Source organism: Mauremys reevesii, linkage group 2, assembly GCF_016161935.1.
Source record: "Mauremys reevesii isolate NIE-2019 linkage group 2, ASM1616193v1, whole genome shotgun sequence".
In the NCBI taxonomy this organism is placed as follows: Eukaryota; Metazoa; Chordata; order Testudines; family Geoemydidae; genus Mauremys; species Mauremys reevesii.
In genome coordinates, this window is record NC_052624.1 from 246,690,222 (window position 1) to 246,709,190 (window position 18,969).

The 18,969-nt window shown below is 44.2% G+C and overlaps 1 long non-coding RNA gene across 1 annotated transcript; it reads left to right on the forward strand.

The window, feature by feature from the left end:
- Window positions 1–788: 788 nt before the first annotated feature.
- On the forward strand, window positions 789–14,645 carry LOC120399090. Its single transcript, XR_005594953.1, has 3 exons — window positions 789–900; window positions 13,464–13,568; window positions 14,569–14,645. It is a non-coding gene; the product is annotated as an uncharacterized LOC120399090 (long non-coding RNA).
- Window positions 14,646–18,969: the final 4,324 nt, after the last annotated feature.

An 18,969-nucleotide genomic window follows, 5' to 3' on the forward strand; every position in this document is an offset into this window, starting at 1 on the left:
TCATACAAGACCCGTGTGAAGTAAAGAATTGTCTTAACCCCGATTTTACAGATTGAAAAAATGAAGCACTGGGAGGTGAAATGATTTACTCTACTTGCTCAAGATAACATAGCAAGTCTGTTGCACAGCCAGGAAATGAACCCAGGTCTCCTTAAGTTTCAGTCTTGTGTAAGTTCCACAATAGCATTTTTCCTCTATTTGCACATATCACTGTATATATCCTCCATCCTTTTAGACTTCTGTTGAGGCAGTGTAGCAGGCCGGTGTGGCTCCTCTCCTCCCCGGGGAGGGTTGAGCTCCGGACACCGGAGTGGGTGGGGCTACAGAGCAGTGAGCCCACTGGGGGGGAGGGATAGCTCAGTGGTTTGAGCATTGGCCTGCTAAACCCAGGGTTGTGAGTTCAATCCTTGAGGGGGCCATTTAGGGCTCTGGGGCAAAAATTGGTCCTGCTAGTGAAGGCAGGGGGCTGGACTTGATGACCTTTCAAGGTCCCTTCCAGCTCTAGGAGATTAGTATATCTCCAATTATTACCCTCAGAGGGTCAGGCAGCGACCCGGAAGTACAAAAGCCGGCCGGCAGAGCTCAGTAGGAGCCCAGCCACCATCGGGAGCAGACCTGCCAGAGAGGGCTCGGGACTGGGAAGCCGCTGGAGCCCCGGGCAGTTGCCCTGACTGGCTGGAGCTTCCCCTCGCCCACTACTGGGAGGACCTGCCAGAGCTTCCCTGTGCCAGCTACGAGGAGGAGCTGCTGGAGACTCCCCCTCTCCCTTGCTGTTACCCCGAGGAGTACCCGGAGCAAACCTGGCCGGACTTCCCAGAGGAACTGCCGGATCTACCCCCCAGCCTGGGCTGCAAGGAGCCCATGCTGTTGGACTTCCCGGGAGCGGACGCCACGGACCAGGTAGGCCCAGAGGGGGAAATTGGAAGTGGCCCAGGGGCAGCTGACCCCAGTCAGGCTGCAGATCAACTAGTGCCCATGTCAGTGTGTTGCGGTCAGGATCCCCACTGACCGTCAGCGTTGGTAGCCGCTGCTAGGGCCCCGGGCCGGGATGCAGTGGAGTGGGTGGGCCTGCGTCCCCCCTGCCACCCCACTCACGGGTGGCAGCCTTCTCCCTCACCCCAACGCTCAGGCATAAGGGTCTGGGCCTGTATCCTGAACCGTTTGTCTGCTCAGCCCTGCCCAAGGGCCTGAGCCCTAACTGTTTGTTGACCCGCCCTGATCCAGGGCCTGGGCCTCTATACTAACTGTTTGTTGCTCAGCCTTGCAGCAGAAGGCCTGAGCCCCTAAGTGACCGTATGCACTGTTGCTCAGCTTTGAAGAGTCGGGACAGGACGCGACTAAGAGCAGCAGGCCGGTGTGGCTCCCCTCCTCCCCGGGGAGGGTTGAGCCCTGGACACACACGTTTACAGGCAGGCTCTGGGCTTTGATAGGACATAAGTTCAAAGGGTATAGGTGAAATTTTACTTTTGTTTCCTTTTATCATGAATCTTCATTGTTAAAAAAATCTACCATATGACTAATCTCAGATACATTATTTCACTTGATCCCACTTGAAAGTACATGAGAATAACTGAAATGGCTGCTAGAAGTGTTTATGTCACTCTGTCATAGGTGATCATATATTGTCTATGTGTGTATGGCACATTTGCTAGCATTATCAGTGCAGAAGTAATATTTCTAAGATTTCGATCAGGAATTTACCTTTTGTAATTCTTCACTTTCTAGATCTGTTTTTCTGATTTTCCCTCCCATAGGAAAATCATGAATCTTTTCGAGCTTCCCTTTAGCAGAACTCCTTAAATCCTCTGCTCTCTTTGTACCCTTGTACAATATATAATATTCTTCACTTTGCTGCCATGGGTCCTCAATGAGCTTTTGGTGCACAAAGCTCTATTGAGTATGGGGTGCCTCTGAGGCTTCCATCTGGCTCAGAAATGCAAAAGTGGGAAGGCTCCACGGAGGCAAGTAATGACGTAGCTAACACCTGGAATGAGAGATCTCATTCTGGGAAATTTCAATACCATTCAAATTTTGTATAGTCAGTATTTCCTAGCAAATATAAATCTTTAGAGGATTCACTTTCACTGTACATGCTTAGGGTATGTATGGGAATTTGAGTGACAGGGAAGAGTTTGAGAGACAATTCACTCACTTACCCAACCCCTAACCAGTCATTCACCTGTAGTGACTAATACAGGCTGAACAATGTTATGGGAGGAGGAAGGAAAGAGTAATTAGTGAGTGAGGATGGTATCAGGAGCACTGGATCTTTGTGTGGCTGAGTGGTGGCTGCCCTGAGAAGGTAGCATGATAGCACATCTATTAAACATTAGATAGGAAGTACCATGGCAAGGTTATATTGTAATGGGAGGGGGAGATTTGTAACACAGAGAGAAACCTGAAATGAAGAGTGAAAGGCTGACACCATAGAAGATGGGATCCTGGAATGAAAAGGAACCAGTATGACTGAGAGGGAGAGGGAGAGAGAGAGAGAGAGGAGAGATATATTTAGGGAGGAAGTAGATCCTGAGAGCAGAGGTGTTCTGACAGGAAAGTGAGTGTGCTGTGGTAGCAGAGAGAGGAAGGGAGATGCAGCCTTGAGGCGAGGGCTCAGAAGCAAAAGATGAGATGGAGAGCTCAAAGCAGAGAATGACCTGAGTTAAGTTATGAGTGAAATGAGTGTCATGGTATCAGTCTAATGCCTACTGGCTATTTATTCACATCAGAAAACATCACACACCTTTCAATCCTCCTCAAAGAAAGACCCATGACTGGAACCCTAGTCTAGGATTGAGGTGCACTGGCAGCACGATGTGAGGAAGCTTGTACCAAGACTGCCTACACTCCTTGCTCTAGTCTGCTCTATTCATCTTTCATGAGATACAAATTTACAGTTAAAATTAAAAAAAAAAATACAGTGTACCCAGAATGATGTAGTTGTATCCGAGGATGCAATTCCTTGGAGAATGTTATAAAAAATGGCAGCCTTCACAAATTTGGAGCATGTGTTACGTTAGGTACCAAGGGTATTTCCCATATGCCCCTGGGTCATGGGTATTTCACAGACATTCTTGCCTTTTCCTTTTCTCCCTAATAGTTTATATGTATTTTATTGTCCTTGGAAAATGTTAAACACTAAAGGAAGATGAGAAAGAATAAAAAAATTGAGGAAACACAGTGTATCATGATTATATTTTATGCTTTTGGACAATTAACAATGCACCTAGCTCAAATTATAATGCCTCTTGAATCACCCTGTTTAGCCTCTGCCCTCAGATTGGTTCTTCAGAGTGAGGGAAGGGCACTGAGCATTGATGAACATTTTGTTCTTTAAGCTAATCTATTGCTTGTTAAATCAATCCATCTCCTGAGGGACACAGCTACTCGTCAATCTTCTAAAACTAAATGTATTAGCAACAGATGTTTTCTCAATAGTATAACGGAAAACTTTTTTCTGTACAGATACATTTCTCTGCATTTGGTACAGCTTTCTCTGGTTTGTGGCATGGTCTTTATCCACAAAAGGCTTGATAACAGATAAGACAACAATGTTGCCTTCAATTGTTGAAGAGAAACCTGACTCCAGTCCCAAGACAATATAACATTGGCCAAAGGAGGTGCACTTGGCTTCTTTTTTCTCTAAAAACAGACCACACAACTGTGATGGGTGACAGAGTAGCCAAAAAATTAAGAGATCAGATTCAGGCAAATTTCTCTTTTTCAAATATAATATTTGGTTCCCCCCCTCCTCCCCAGCCCTGCCAACTCTTGTATTGTGAACTATTGCATCTCATTCATGAAATTACCATAGACTATTCAATTGGGTATTTTGTTAATCACTGGATTTTGTTTAATTTGTTTGCCTTTTGACCGTGTTTTGATTATTGAGAGTTTTAATGGCTAAGGGATCTCTAGATTAAACCCCTTTTATATGCAAGCGTATTCTAGTAGATTCTAACAGTTTCACAGAGATTATTGATACTCTTATTCATTCTCACAGTCACAGAATGACTTTAGTTACGACCAGGGGACTGTGCTACCTTTCTTTCTGATCCTGTTTTATCAGATCACTTAATTGTGAAACTAAATTTAAAGCCTTGAAACCCAATCTTGTGGTTTATTATAGATTTCCCCCCCCACACACACACCAAATATATCAACTTGGACCCTTTCAGTAAGTTCATAGCTGAGTCATGTTTGTTGACCCCTGTAGCTGGTTTGGTTAAACAATCTGCTGGGTTGCACAATGCACATTTGAGTAAAATGTTAGACTGGAAATGCCACCAAGTATATTCTGTTTCTGAAACTCCCTGGTATACTAAATCACTCAGTGATTAGAAGGTCAGTGGAATGGAACTCAGAAGAAATAGGAGACCTAGATTTTCTGTTAATTTGGTATTCAGAAGCAACATTCCAGGCTATATATGGATGCTGAAAAAGCTGCCAAAACCCATTTTTGCTAAGGCATCATAATCATTAGCTCTTCTAATCAAAGATACAGTAATTTGATGCAGATTTTTTGCATCTTTGTTCCACCAGCTATTGTTTTATACCTGTTATTTGTTAAAGGAAATACCTGACTTTTTAAATTGGTCAGTGGACATTTGATTATTACTTGATGAATTTAATCTTCTTCCTTATCAATCTTGATCTACACAGTGGATCCTTGTGTTTGGATTCTCATGTTTTAACCAGTCAATTCCTTCTGCCTTTTTTCCATGAGGAGTTCTCTGTTATGCCACTATTCCCTAAAGACCAATCTTGTCCCCCTCGTCCACAATGTGAAGAGCCCTGATGCAGTTGCACTAAGCAAGTAGGGAGAGAACTTGGGGGAGTCATGCAAATGGTGCACAATCCCTGTGTGGTATGAAGCCCAAATCCGTGGCGGTGCCCTGTCTGGCCACATGCAGAAGGTAGGCAGAAGGGGAACTGCCACTAGGCAGATCTACCCACCATTGCTTCTCGCAGAGACAGAACACAGGTATTGTGGGGGCTGCCTCAGCCACTCTGCAGATTGGGAAAATGAATCCAATATCGATTCCACCTACAGAAATTGCCAGTGCACAGCCCAAATAAATTTTTTTAAATGTTACATGATCAAATTATAAGTACCAACTTGGGGACCAAATATTTGATAATGGGCTCTTCAATTTAGCAGACAATGGTATAACAAGATCCAATGACTGGAAATTGAAGCTAGAGAAATTCAGACTAGCAACCAGGCATAATTTTTAACAGTGAGGGTAATTAACCATTGGAACAATTTACCAAGGGTTGTGGTGAATTTTCCAGCACTGATATTTTTAAAATCAAGATTGGGTATTTTTCTAAAAGATTTGCTCTACTTGAAACTGGATTTATTTTGGGAGAGTTCTTTGGCCTGTATTATACAGGAGATTAAATTAGATGATCACGGTGTTCCATTCTGGCCTTAGAATCTGTGAAAATAAAAATAGCTAATCTTCAGAGGTCATGAGTACCCACACTTTCCATTGAAAACAACCAGAGCCAGGACTAGAACCCAGATTACCTGACTCTCCATTTTATGCTTTAGCCACACAACCATTCTTCCCCACATTTTTGTCATAAATAAGTAAGATCCTTTTCTGATTGATTGAAATTATTTTAACTTGATTAGGTAGGTGCATATCCTTAATTGTCTGAGAGCTAAACCTTCTAATTGAAATCTTTTATTTTTATTTTTACATAATAAAAACACAAATAACTGTTCAAATGCTGGGCAATCATCAATACATGCAATAATTAGCCCCCGAGAAATTCCCTTATGGGGAAGAGTCTCATATTGGGCCACATTTTCAGAAGGGCAGCCTCCTTTATTGCAGGTATAATTTGCACACCTAAAATGTGCACCCCATTTTACACTCATCATTGGAGTGTGGATTATTGAGCTTTGAATGCAGTTCACTTTTGAATGGAAATCTCATCTTTGCCCCTCTGACTGCCTGATTACAGCTTAAAATCAGGGCGATAGAGGCATTTGTACATGGGCTGCTTAAAATTTTTCCATCAAAACTGGTTTTTGATGAAAATTTTGTTTTCTGAATAAATTCAGTTTTTTGTGAACAGTGTCTGTTTTCTGGGGAAAACTTTGATGTTTTTATTTTATTGTCTAATTTGTCCACATTTTCTGACCTTCCCCATTTTCCTATTTTCAGCCTGTTCTAATTCATACATACATTTGTGAGAATGATTCATTATTTGATGAATGCAAAATTGTCCCTACAAAAAGATAGGCCATGCCTCAGTCCTTTGATAGCATACCCCATTATGACATTTTCATCTTTCATGTAGCACCATAGGTGTGCGTGGGGCTGGACAAACATGTTTGTGTATTTAACGTATTACAAAATCCTGGCAAATGTTCCCCTTCTATCATATCAGTGCACGCAGTTGCCAGGTATAGTTCTTAAGGTCTGGAAAACATTTCCCCACATTAAGTACTGACTTGCAGCAGGCCTCAGGCTTATGCTTTGCCTAGTGATAATCTCTTGGCCCAAATCCATAAAACTGATCAAATTTCAGAATCCTTTCTGGGGGACTTATCTATTCCATCTCTTTAGCTACGGATAATTAATAGGCTTTGGCTTCCCACCTAATACTTGAATGAATTGAAAGGACAGCAGGAAATAGAGACGAGTAATACTAGACTCCCAAGTTCTTAGAAAGGGAAGTCCTCTTTTGCTTTGACACTCTTTCAGCTGCTTATCACTTCTTGATGCACAATTGGCCTTCGTCACTGGCATGGCTCCATTGACTTCCATGGGCTTACACCAGGGATGGATTTGGTCCAAGGCATCCACCTCTAACCGTCTACGGTTGTGGGGGTGGGCAAATCTTTTGGCATGCAATGTGCTGAGTCATTACAAATGGGGTCTCTGGGATGCAGCTGTGCTAGGCTGCTGCTCTCTCTCACAGACACATCGCGCTGCTGACTCTTTGCTTGCCTGCTCGTTACAGTTCTATTTTATGTTCCCTTTTGGATCAAATCACTATTATTTCTGCTTTTCTTCCTGGCACTGTCCCTATTAACCCATGTCAGCAACAGGAGAAAATGGGGACTGCATGCTTGGCTGCTGCACTGTGGAATAGCTGCTGTGCAGATGGCTGTATGCTATAATTTCTACTGCCATGTGTTAGGGACTGCATTTGGAGTGCATACGTGCAGTCCCTGAGCATACAGGATAGATAGGATTCAAAACTGGGACCATAGAACTATTTTTCTGACAAGTGGTTTTGGAATTGTGAGTGTTCACCTGATAGAACAGGGGTGGGCAAACTACGGCCTGTGGGCTGGATCCAGCCCCTCAGGGCTTTGGATCCGGCCCGTGGGATTGCCCCCCATGGCACCACGGGCCCAGTGCTGCTCTCAGAAGTGGGGGGGGGGCAGAGGGCTCCGCGTGCATTGCCCTTGCCTCCAGGCACCGCCCCCCGCAGCTCCCATTGGCTGGGAATGGGGAACCATGGCCAATGGGAGCTTTGGGGGAGGTACCTGGAGGCACTGCAAGGGCAGCGCACGCAGAGCCCTTTGCCCCCTCCTGTCCCCCCAGGGGCTGCAGCACTTCCTGGAGCAGCGCGGAGCCGGGACCAGGGCAGGCAGGGAGGGAGCCTGCCCTAGCCCCGGCCACACTCCCACCCCGGATCCCGAACCCCTCCTGCACTCTGCCCCCCAACCTCCTGCCCTGAGCTCCCTGCTGCATCCTGTACCCCTGTGCACCCTAACCCCCTGCCCTGAGCCCCCTGCCACACCCCACACCCCTCCTGCATCCCAACCCCTGCCCTGAGCCCCCTCCTGCAGTCCACACTCCTTCCCTGAGCCCCCTCCTGCACCCCGCACCCCTCCTCTGCCCCAGTCCCTTGCCCTGAGCCCCTTTCTGCACACTGCACCCCCTCCCACACAATGCACTCTCTCCCACACCCCAACCCCCTGCCCTGGCCCTGCATACTATTTCCCCACCCAGATGTGGCCCTCGGCCCAAAACATTTGCCCACCCCTGTGCCAGAACTAACATGAGCTAGAATGGTGGTCCAGTTTCACTTTTCCTGCCTCCGGGATATCTTTGCTGTAATATGTTTGCCCTTTCCAAGTAAATCATTGCTATGAAGATTCTCTTGGCTAAAAAAGGGCCAAAACTGGAACCATTTACCCTAACATGAGGGGTTCTGAGAAAATTGAATCTATATCTGAATCACCCTTGGATGATCTGGTTTAGTAAAACCAAACGCCAACCAATGAGATTTTGGAAAGCCAAAACCATCCCATGTTTAACTAAATCTGTTTAAAATGGAAATGGGATGAAATTGCAGCCATTCACTCACAAAAATGATGGAGGCAGGCTGGATAAAATGGGACCCAGCTTAAAATGGTTGGGGGCTTTAATTTAGTAAAATCAAAACCTAACCAAAAAGACGGCTTTGGTTTTGAAAGCAATTCTGGTTAGATTTTGATTTTGTCCATTTGTGCTTTTGCAGCCTTTTCATGGTAATGCCTTTGCCTTTGTCACTGAACTGTGTTTCTCTCCAGCTCCAAAGCATGCACTGCCATGCCCAGTCTTTTTCAAGGAGGTCTAGTTCTTTCACAGAGGCTGGCACACAAAACAGAACACAATCCTTGGCCCCAGAATTCAGCGCCACCACTCGCAGGGGTCTCTGGCACTCCAGCTCCTGGCTGCCTCCCAGCCTCAAGCCTGGTCTACACTAGGCGTTTAAACCGGTTTTAGGAGCGTAAAACCGATTTAACGCCACAACCGTCCACACTAGGAGGCACCTTATATCGATTTTAATGGCTCTTTAAACCGGTTTCTGTACTCCTCCCTAACGAGAGGAGTAACGCTAGTATCGGTATTAACATATCGGATTAGGGTTAGTGTGGACGCTGATCGACGGCATTGGCCTCTGGGAGCTATCCCACAGTGCACCAGTGACCGCTCTGGACTGCAATCTGAACTCGGATGCAGTGGTCAGGTAGACAGGAAAAGCCCCGCGAACTTTTGAATATTTCCTGTTTGCCCAGCGTGGAGCTCCGATCAGCACGGGTGGCGATGCAGTCCGAAATCAAAATAAAAAAAGAGCTCCAGCATGGACGATGCGGACGTGATCGCTGTAAGGGCAGGCAAATCTGTTCTATCAGCGCTCCGTTACAGAAGACGAAATTCAAAATCATTTTTTAAATATCTCCAGACAGACACCATAGCAGGGACTCAGCGCACTGGTGCGTGGCAAGCGTAACGGAAAGCCAAAGAATCAAATGGACGCTCATGGACTGGAGGACTCAAGCTATCCCACAGTTCCTGCAGTCTCTGAAAAGCATTTGCATTCTTGGCTGAGCTCCAAATGCTTCTAGGGTCAAAAACAGTGTCCGCGGTGGGTCAGGCATAGCTAGGCAATTTACGCACCCCCCCCACCCCCATAAGTGAAAGGGAAAACAATCCTGTCTTGACTCTTTTACATGTCACCCTATCTTTACTGAATGCTGCAGATAGACGCGATGGTGCAGCACTCAACACCAACATCCTTGCTCCCCGCCATGGGTGACTGATGGTACAATAAGACTGATACCCATTGTCATCATCAGCCTATTGGCACATGGGGCAGTGCAAAAGGCCTGGTAACCATGCGTACTAGCATCGGTCAGGTCGATCAAGGGCGCCTGGCCCTAATTTTTCCTGGTAGATGGTAATCTGAACTTGGATGCAGTGGTCAGGTAGACAGGAAAAGCCCGCGAACTTTTGAATATTTCCTGTTTGCCCAGCGTGGAGCTCCGATCAGCACGGGTGGCGATGCAGTCCGAAATCAAAATAAAAAAAGAGCTCCAGCATGGACGATGCGGACGTGATCGCTGTAAGGGCAGGCAAATCTGTTCTATCAGCGCTCCGTTACAGAAGACGAAATTCAAAATCATTTTTTAAATATCTCCAGACAGACGCCATAGCAGGGACTCAGCGCACTGGTGCGTGGCAAGCGTAACGGAAAGCCAAAGAATCAAATGGACGCTCATGGACTGGAGGACTCAAGCTATCCCACAGTTCCTGCAGTCTCTGAAAAGCATTTGCATTCTTGGCTGAGCTCCAAATGCTTCTAGGGTCAAAAACAGTGTCCGCGGTGGGTCAGGGCATAGCTAGGCAATTTACGCACCCCCCCACCCACCCCCATAAGTGAAAGGGAAAACAATCCTGTCTTGACTCTTTTACATGTCACCCTATCTTTACTGAATGCTGCAGATAGACGCGATGGTGCAGCACTCAACACCAACATCCTTGCTCCCCCCCCGCCATGGGTGACTGATGGTACAATAAGACTGATACCCATTGTCATCATCAGCCTATTGGCACATGGGGCAGTGCAAAAGGCCTGGTAACCATGCGTACTAGCATCGGTCAGGTCGATCAAGGGCGCCTGGCCCTAATTTTTCCTGGTAGATGGTACAATATGGCTGATAACCATCATCATCATAGCAACAGGGGGCTGAGCTTCATCAGCCCCCACCCTTCATGTGTAAAGAAAAGATTCAATTGCCCCTGGACTAGCAGCAGGATGCTAGGCTCCTCTCCTCCACACTCCTTAATGTCCTATGTGGACTATCATAGCAACTGGAGGCTGCCTTCCACTCATTTCTCACTAACAAGTATTCCTGCATTCTTTATTACTTCATCAATGCTATGGTAGCCCAGGAAGGCTGGGGAAGAATGGAATGAACAGGTGGGGTTGTTGCAGGAGCACCCCCTGTGAATAGCATACAGCTCATAATCTATGCAGGACCTGACACAGAGCAGCTGTGCTCTCTGGTTCTCTGATACAGTGGTTCTCTAGTACACTTGCCCATATTCTAGGCAGGACTGATTCTATTTTTAGATACCAAAAAGGAGGGATTGACTCAGGGAGTCATTCCCAATTTTAACTTTAAGCCCCTGGCTAAGATCAACCAGGGGCACTTATGACAGCAGCAAATGGAACAGTGCAAAAGGACTGGTAGCCATGCCCATCTTATTACCAATTTATGGTATGGTAGATGGTACAATATGGCTGATAACCATCGCTGCTATCATGCAAAAGCAAAAGCATGCAGCTGTGTGCCACTGCTGAATCGCCTCTATGAGCGGCATCTAGTACACATACGGTGACAGTCACAAAAGGTGAAACAGGCTCCATGATTGCCATGCTATGGCATCTTCCAGGGCAATCCAGGGAAAAAAAGGCATGAAATGCTTGTCTGCCGTTGCTTTCCCAGCGGAAGGAGTGACTGACGACATTTACCCAGAACCACCCGCGACAATGATTTTTGCCGCATCAGGCACTGGGATCTCAACCCGGAAATTCAAAGGGGGGGGGGGAGGCTGCGGGAACTATGGGATAACTACGGAATAGCTACCCACAGTGCAATGCTCCAGAAATCGACGCTAGCCTCGGACCGTGGACGCACACCACCGATTTAATGTGTTTAGTGTGGCCGCGCACACTCGATTTTATACAATCTGTTTTACAAAACCGGTTTATGTAAATTCGGAATAATCCCGTAGTGTAGACGTAAGTCAGCTCTGCTCCTTTCCTGGAGCAGTAGCCACAAGGCTGCTTCCATGAATCCTTTACTCCAGGGACCCACCACAAGAGCTGGCCCCATTCCAGCAGTGCTTGCCTTCCCGAAAGCTCAGCCTGTCTCAGTTCTTCTTCAACTGCCTCATCATCAGCCCTTTATAGGCCCAGGTGAAGCCCAGCCCTCTTTAATTGGCTGGATTGAGCTCCCCTGCTGTGGTCCAGGGGAGCTGGCCTCAGTCTCACCACAGGGACCAGCTACTCTGTGATAACCTTACACAGGTGAGTGCATATTGGTTTTTTGTTTTGGTTTGATTTTTGGTAACTTGTTTTTGGTACAACACAGCAAGAAATCCCCTCTCCTCCTTCCCAAAAATGCCCAGTTCATGATCAGACCTATCACAAATACATAGGTGACCATGCACTGTCACCTGCCACCGCACACATCACTGTCACCTGACATGAGACACATGTAAATAGTTGTTTGACACAATGGGTCACATAGCAAACCAGGCAATTATTCTTGTTTGCATTATGTTGTGCAAAAACTGTTTGAAAAGAATCTGTGCCTCTAGGGCAAAACCTAAAATATGCCAAGCTACATCAATTTGTGGCCTAGGCAAATGTAACAGTATCCTTTTAAGGATTTTGCACAGAATGTACTGGTGTCTACAGACTAGGATACATTTTATTTTTCAAAGGTAGATAATAGGAGCTAAATTCAAATGTGATTCTGAGTTCTGTATGTCTAGAGGGAGTCTGAGTTGGTGTATCCTACAACTTCTTCCACGCCCTGTCCCATGAGTACATTACAACAATTTAATTTCCCTCAGACTTAGTTTCCATTTCCATTTACTTAGAATAATTTAGACTCACACCCACTTACCAAAATGTAATTTTCCTCATCTTTTCCACATCACCTGTGGATCTGGCCAAACAAGTCCATGTAAGGGAACCCTTAAACCCATTTAAGGGAATTTAAGGAAGTTTGTGTTACTGGACCTCAAATACGGAAGGTTGGAAGGAGAGGAGTGAAGCAAAGAAAAGCAACTAATAGGAAGGGGTAAGTTAAAGTAGGCTGCCTCTTCTTTTGGCTTCTCAGCATGTAAATTGCCCAAGTGTAGCCATCCTTATTCATTGGTGAGTGAGTATAAGTAGGCCTAAGGGACCTTAGAGGCAATCTAAGTGTAAGGGAGTCTATCTCACACCATCTTATACATCACCTCTGAATTTGGCCATAGGTAGTGAACGTGAGCCAGCTAGCATATCAAAAGAAAAAGAGGGACTTAAGATTTTATAAATAAACACTTTTCATGTGTAACCACTAATATATTCTAAAGCCGACTCATACGTTATATAACTGTTCTTGTTGATATAGTACACTAAAATTTTATGGTCTTTAAGTGTTTTACTCTTTGCTGTCATGATCTGAGCCAAATTCTCCTTTCACTGACAATGGTGCAACATCATTGTCCTCAATGGAGAGGAGATGTTGACCCTGGTTATATGTTTGGCAGATAAAGATTCTACAGCACATATAATGGCCCCCTGTCAAGTATAGTTCTGAAATCTCTTTAGCGTCTACGTTTGTTCGTTCAAGTATGAATCTGTCGGTTGGTCGCTCACAGGAACTGTTTTCCAGTGGCATTGTCTGAAGAGAGTTTTTCGGCATCTGGATTGTCCCGCAAAGGCTTTTGGTTGCTCATTGTTTTGGATGTGACATGTTCTGTTTCAGACACTTCACGTTGCATTTATAGCATACACCTTGCATTTGTCTTGTCCAATACAGCATGCCATTGTAGATTGCATCACAAAAGTGGCCTGCAAGGCAACATAGCTTAACACATTGTGAAAGGATGATCTTGATAAAAAAATATGATGTGATGCACACATATAATAAAATGCATTATTTTCAGGTTACGTGCCCAAATCTTTTTAATCCTGTCAAAAGTGAAGTTGGTGAATGGAGGCACTGGGCTGAGAAGATATCTGTGGTGTCTGGCTCTGGCTAACACTGAAAGGTATGTTCAGTTTTAAGTTCAGATTGCTAGGTGAAAATTAACTTCAGCAAGTGCTGATATAGAAAACATTTTGCTGAAATTTTTGCATTTCTCCCTCCCCATCCCGTTTGACCACCCATACAGCTGGTTAAAATTTGAAAGTTTGGAGGAAGAAAATAATTGGAAAAATTGGAAAAAAATTGCAAAATGTTTTCCCTTTGTTTTATCAGCTCTTTTGAAAATGTCAAATGAAAAATGCCACATTTCTCAGACTAGACATGAGGTTAAAATTACACTAATAATTGTCATTATATCAAAAGCAACCTCTTGCCACTACAACTGGCATTCGAAGCTGGTTGGAAGTTTTCAAAATTCTAAATTACAATGAAATGGTTTTGTTGAAATTTTGACATAAAATCAGGGGGAATTTTTAATTAAAAATGTTTTTAAAAAGCTGATCCAATTTTTCAGTTGGATCCAGTTGGCACCCTTGTTGGCAAATTCACTAGAGAGGACAAGAACTAAATATACATGGAGTATGAACTATCCTTTTGCCTGTAGAAGAGTCTCCGGCATGTCAGTTTTGAGGCACTTTGGTGGGGTGGTAATTTGCACTCCCATTACATATATTGTGCTAGTTCTCTGGATAAATAGCAGACTTCAGTTTCCAGAGTTGCTAATCTGGTACCTTTCATCAGCAGTAAATTCACATTAACTAGAAAGGAAATGTAGCTATTATGATTTAGTTAAAGGAATGTGCCAAGAACAAAAACAGCACAGCAACTATTCTGTTCTCATGACAAAGATTGTGAAGGCCAGGTTTCATAGGCTGCACATGGTAAAAATGTTAGCTTATATGGACTGTCACTGTCAGAGATCCATAGATAAAATTTATGTAAATAGTGTGATTTATGTATATAATTTAAACAACTCTTCCTCCCAAACACAAATTACAGACAAGATTCCATATGTTTGAATTTGGAGAGTTTTTTAAACAATCCTCTTGCATTGTTTTCCAAAGGGAAAGGGACACGACCCTATGAAGAGACACATCTCTCAGCATTAGAAAAATTAGAGAATACATGCTTTGAAATGAAGGAAAGGTGATCTCTCAGGTAGCTTGCTCAGTCAACAGTTTTCAGAGTTCTCTGGACATCTGTATGTTGTGTAATGTCAATTTCCTTCTCCATAACATATTCTAAAATTGATTTATGTGAAGGAGGAAAGAGAAATAATAATTGATTGTGTTTGTATATGAATGTATGATTCCTGTGACTTAATGATCTGATTTGTAAAGGGCTTTGCAAAATTGCAAAATCTTCATTCTCTTATCTAGTCTTTAGTCTGATGATCTTGGTTACCAATGAGCAAGAAAAGGTATACCCTTATTTGTACATGAGAGGTCTGCTTCTTTTCTTGAACAACAAGAAATAGTGCTGATGAGCCATTATTTTCTTTCTTTCTTTCTTCCAGTTATTTATTAACACCTAGCTCTGATTTAGGGCTTAGTTTTCTTTCTTGTAGCTACTCCCCTTCTTTTGTTCTCCTATTGTTTACAATACAGGAGGAGGAGCTACTATGAAAAGAGAAAATAGGAGACTGACATTCTGGGCTTCCTCTGTGGTTTTAGCCCTCTCCTAATAGACTACATCATCTATCATTTTTTTAAAATTCAGGAGGAAGTATGCATTTGTGGTTAAGACTGACATGGGACTGGAAGTCAGGAGTTGTGTTCCTTTTCTCTAGCTGTGCCACAAAATTTGTGTGTGGTCTATGGCAAGTTGTTTAGCCCTGATGTGCTTAAATTTCCCCATTTGCAAAGTGCGGCTTACAATACCTAACTCTGGATATGTCTACACTTCTACCTGGGGTGTGATTCCTAGGTTAAGGAGAAATACTTGTGGTAGCTCTCATTCCATTAGCATGCTGAAAAGAGAATGTAGCTGCCCTGAGTATGTGCCCTTCAGAGACCCTAGGCATGTACTCAGGGGGCCAGCTAGCCCCTCCTGCTGCTCGTACTGATGCAGCTAAATTCTATTTTTAGTTCAATGATAGCCTGGGTAGTGTCCTCCAGCAGGGGGCCATCCCTCTAGCTAGAAATGTCCACGTCCCCTCAGTTTGGTTTGCAGCTCAGCTGGCTAATGTTTGAGAAGCTTGGATGGAAGGTATTAAAACCAAAGGATACAATTTTCATAGGCTCCTCCATGTCAAAATGATTCTTTGAAAAAGCTTAAAGTGAATATTGTGTTCATCAAAGTGAAAAGAAGAACTTACAGCACTAGCTCAGGGCGGGCATTGTGTGGCAGTGCAAGCGTTTCTCAAGAGCTTTGCCCATAATGTCAGTCTTGATCTGCAGCATCCCTGCTATCCCAGTCCTAGGCCTCTCTTGACCTGAGACTGCTGGCTGTGTTGAATTGAGCCATATACAGTGGAGTGTTGTCGTCATGAATGGGGTCTGAGAGGAGAACTCAAAAAGATAGTGACTAGGCACATAGATCCTGTATAAGCAGACCGAGAAATGGGCAATCATACTAGATATGGTAAGAGGTTCTTTATTAAGCCCTAAAAAAGGCTCAGGCAGTACAAGCATAAATTTCTCCACTTACATGTCACTGAGGCTCTACCTTACTCTGGGGGAGCCCCTGCAGTTCGTTCTCCTTAACTATTCGAGTTTTAGTCTCTTTTTCAGACTGCCAAAAAGGGTAATAATGGTGCTGGCTATTTTTGTAGCTGAAAGCTTTTCACTAGGAAATGGACTCAGACGTCCAACTAATTATATACAAATGACTTGACAGGTAACGTATGTCTACACTGGAGCTGGGGGCATGATTTCCAGCTTGTTTAGACATATTTGCAACAGCTCTCAGTGCACTAGTGCACAGTAGTAGTGTAGCTGGGGTAGCACGGACAGTGGCGAGCGGGAGCATGTACCTGAACCCCATGGGGTATGCACTCGGCAAGGCGAGCCCATGCCATCACTCCCCACTGTCCATACTACCGGGGCTCCACTACTGTTTTTAATGTGCTAACTCAATGAAAGCAAACGTGTGTTTATGTGAGCTAGGAATCGTACCCCTGGCTCCAAGTGTAGACATACCCATAGGCTTTTGGACGCTTTTGGCAATGTGCCTGCACTAGAAACCTGTATCTGAACAACCTCAAAGTTGGGAAGAATTTGTGCCTCTGAATTCACACTTTGCAACTTGAGCCAATCTCTAGTCACTACTAACACGGCTCATTCATGCCAGTGACCGACTGTATTGTGAAGGGCTCTTTGTTCCCTTCCACTGTGCAGTGCAGAGGTGAGCAAAATCATGGAGATCCAAATAGGGTGGGGGATCCCAGGCAAAGGAATGGCATCATCTCCTTCCACATAGCTTCTCTCCCTCCATGTTAATGCAGCACCTCAGCTCCAGATGGCACTCCAGTTAGAGGGAGATGAGATTGGGGAACTGCTGCTCTGTGTGCCAGATTCTCCCTTTACCGATGGACTAATTCCAGGAACCAAAGGGGACAAGGGTAGTCACTGAAACCACGTTCTGTCTGGAAGCAAATGCGGCAAAATGGGGTCTTGAGAGAATACTGGGCTCTCTGTGTTCAGGCGGGGATTTATGGAGCCTGACGTGGTTTCCCCAGGATCCCTGGGCAACAGCTCCTTTGACATTTTGCATCTCTGCCAGCCTCACTCTGAAGGAGGGGCGATGCAGCAGAGAGATGAACATCACTCAAGCTTATGCATAAGTCCTTTCCTCCTGCCCGTTTCAAGTAGGAGTTGATCATATTGACTCCAAACCCTTTCTAATAGCTTAAATAGCTAAAGCTGAATTTGCAACCTGAGCAGCCTAACGTATTGTAATACAAATAAAACTCTAATGGAGTTTAGCCGTTGAACACTTTTATAACATATACAGTAGTATCAAAAAAACTGCTTCTTTGTAACAGTGTTCTTGGATGAGAACTGCTGTACGGCTGTTTTCCATCACAAGGGTTTACATAAAGATGTTTTTTAACTTTTCCATTACTTCTCTATTTTGGGTACAAAAACTGATGCAGTTATTGGCCCTGATCCTCAGCTGTGGCTGGGGAGCTCACAGTGCAGCTCAGGAGGGAAATGCAAAGGTGGCTTTAAGTCACTTTTTGGACTGCTTGATCCTGGGCTGGCGTGGCTGTATTAGTGTAAGTTAGAGTTAGCACTTCTCCAAAGTGCGTCATCTATCAACATCCCCAAAGGGGCAGATGTAGTAGGAGCAGATCAATCTGCAAGGGGATTGCCAGGAGGCAGGGAAGCCACAACCAGGACACCCTACCCTGGCAGCCAGGAGAGGAAATAGTGCCAAAGCCCTTATGCTGGCTCTTTGCATGTTTGGTTAAGCTGGGTTTAAGTCTGTTCTGTACCACGTAGTACAAAGCAACTGCAGCACATTGAAGGATCAGGGTGTTTGTTTAGATTAATCAATCTGTTCAGGACTATTTAAAGCTAGAAAAAAAAATGATCCTCACTCTGTGATAAATATTTGTAACAGCTGAAAAACAGAAAATGACCAATGCAAAAATAGTTCAGTGAAAGCAAGCTAGAAAGCCTTTGAAGTAAATGAATATTCACCAAATGTACGTTATGTAAAGCAAGTAAATTAACTTAATTTAAGTATTTCCCAGCTTTCAGTAGGTGTATCTGTGCTCAAACTCAGAAAAAAAAATGTTCTCATCTGGAATGTGCACGTATCCTTATTCTCTGTGGTACCGCTCATTCTCGTTTTGAGGCATTCTCACACAAATTGTGAGTGGTCAGACTGAAAAGCTACCAAGTCTGACACACTCCAATTCTTTCTCTACATTTGTCAGTCCACGCTCTCCATTCTTTTGCCCTTTGATGCTCCTATCCACTTTCCCTCATACATTTTCTATGTAGATAATAAAAAGGAATTTAGGTAGCTTAGATAATATCAATATATGATCTATGAAGAAAACTGAAAAGAAAATGTTTGACAGGAAAATATTTCCATTCAAAACAATACAGTGAAAGGGGTTTAATAATGACATGTGCGATCCCTTTAGAAAACACTGAATATTGCTAAGGTTCAGTGGGTTTGATAGGATGCAAAGGTGATTGTTGGATTATGCTCTTTGTTGGATAAGTACAGTTTATTGCAATGGAAATCCCTCATAAATAATAGTGTGTAACAAAGACCAGCTTACATTGGCTTTTATATAATTATTTTTGGAATGACTATTACCCCTTTGATAAGAGAGTGTCTCTTTTTCCTTTCATTCTGGCACATTTTTAAGTTTGTGCATGTCTCTGATATTCAGTAGAGATGACAACACTTGCATTCAAGAGGAGGATTATAGTTCATATGGGGGAAAATACTATGCATTTTTGTGAACCTGTTCCTTGAAGAACTTGAAGATGGGTGGGTCAGTA